Raw genomic sequence first — 2,500 nt, forward strand, 5'->3', positions numbered from 1 at the left:
TATCTCTATCTCTATCTCTATCTCTATCTCTATCTCTATCTCTATCTCTATCTCTATCTCTATCTCTATCTCTCTCCTGTCTCCATGGCCCCACCCAAAAAATATCGCCTAGACCATACGGTGCCGACTCTTGGACGGAAAACGAATACGTAAATAAAACATATCGATAAGCAGGTAAGTAGATAAATAAATGAACAAATAAACGTATGTATAGATTAATTGATAAATACCCAAATTAATAAATTAATAAAATACATAAATGAATTATTAAATAGATAAATAACTAAATAAACAAATGAATAGGTTAGATAACCAAATAGCTTGGAAATCTTGATCTCTTGAGTAGTTGTATAGAGTAGATATATAGGCAGATGAATGAATATATAAGTAAATGAATAAATTAATGAATAGATAAATAAATGTAGAGATAAATGAATTATTGAACACGTAAGTGAATAAATAGTTGAATAGATAACAAATAAATAAGTAAGCAAATAATGAATAAATGAATAATAAATGAATAAGTGAATGAATACGTAAATGAATAAATGAATTAAATGAATTACTGATTAGATGAATAAATAAATAAATAGATGAATAATAAATGAATAAATGAATGAATAAGTAAATGAATAGATGAATTGAATAAATTACTGATTAGATGAATGAATAAATAGATGAATAATTGATAACTGAATAAATAAATGTTTCGAGAATTAGTCTTGTTCTTTAGAATAGATTGATAAATAAATTAAATAAACGAAAAAATAAGTAAACGAATAAATAGATAATAAATAAATGAATGAATGAATAGATAAATTAATAAGAAATATAGATAAGTGAATGAATGAATGAAGAAATAGATTGATAAATGAATAAATAAATAAGTGAATAAATAGGTAAATATATAATAAGATAAGTGAATAACTAATTAGTCTGAATTTTTTTTTCTTTAGAATATCTGTATATTTCTTTAAGAATTAGAATCTCACTTTGTTTATCTACTGGTCTGTCTTCATTATGTTGATTGCAGGCTGATGTAATCGCTCTTTTTATTGTTTTTCTTTTTTCCTTTGTTCCTAAGCTCGTTCGATTTTTATCTTCATTATCGTTATTTTTCAATCTGTTTTTCACCAATTAATCTCTCGCCATTGTTTTTCTCTTTCTTTCTAAGAGGCTTTGTGATGAGTCAAATCTCTCCTTCTGTTTTTGTAATCCTTCATTTTACGTACTCTGGTCTTCTTTTTGTGTGGAGTTCATGTATACAATATTTTACAATATTTGTAGTTTCATACATAGCCAGGGACCTAGTTAGGTTTGGTTTTGAGTTTGTTTAGTTCAGTAATCATTTTACGTACTCTGTTCTTCTTTTTGTGTGGAGTTCATGTATACAATATTTTACAATATTTGTAGTTTCATACATAGCCAGGGATCTAGTTAGGTTTGGATTTGAGTTTGTTTAGTTCAGTAATCATTTTACGTACTCTATTCTTTTTCGTATGTGGAGCTCATGTATACAATATTTTACAATATTTATGGTTTCATACATAGCCAGGGACCTAGTTAGGTTTGGTTTTGAGTTTGTTTAGTTCAGTAATCATTTTACGTACTCTGTACTTTTTTATGGGGAGCTCATGTTCACAATATTTTACAATAGTTATGGTTTCATTCATACCCAGAGACCTAGTTAGCTTTGCTTTTGAGTTTGTTTAGTTCAGTAATCATTTTACGTACTCTGTTCGTTTTTGTATGTGGACCTCACGTATACAATATTTTACAATAGTTATGGTTTCATTCATACCCAGAGACCTAGTTAGCTTTGCTTTTGAGTTTGTTTGGCTCAATAATTATTTTGATAGAATATATAAGTCGTTTTCTGCCGTAAAAGCTTTGAGTACAATTGTATTTCGAAAAAAAAGTGTTGTATGTATCGTGATTCCAACAAACATAATTTATTTCATAATTTAACTACTAGCTCTGGTAGCAATATTGGAAGCACGCGGGTTCGAATCCCGCAATTATCTCCGATCCATAACAGTGAGCGTTTGTTACCTGCCCCAACAGTCCAGTCGCATGCGGATGTCGTATTTTCCCAGACCGGGGTTCGAATCTCGCAATTACCTCCGATTCACAGTAGCGACCGTTTGTTACATGTCCCAACAGTCCAGTCGTATGTGAAAAAGCTGACGGCTTCGACCGCAGTTACGTGCCTCCTGGCGTAGATACCTCGCCTTCTTATACTAACTAATTGAGTCTTCTAGTAAGTAATATCAGAAAGACTAGTTATAGATTCAGCACAGGAAGAACTGAATATATACAAAACGTCTAATTCAACTTTCTGGTTTGCTTTTACAAAAAGACTAGTTATAGACTCACCGTAGGATGAACTGAATATATGCAAAACGTCTAATTCAACTTTCTAGTTTCCTTTTACAAAAAGACTAGTTATAGACTCAGCACAGGAAGAACTGAATTTATACAAAACGTCTAATTCAACTTT

Source organism: Oratosquilla oratoria, chromosome 16 (genome assembly GCF_046742065.1).
Source record: "Oratosquilla oratoria isolate Oo_2021 chromosome 16, ASM4674206v1, whole genome shotgun sequence".
NCBI lineage: Eukaryota > Metazoa > Arthropoda > Malacostraca > Stomatopoda > Squillidae > Oratosquilla > Oratosquilla oratoria.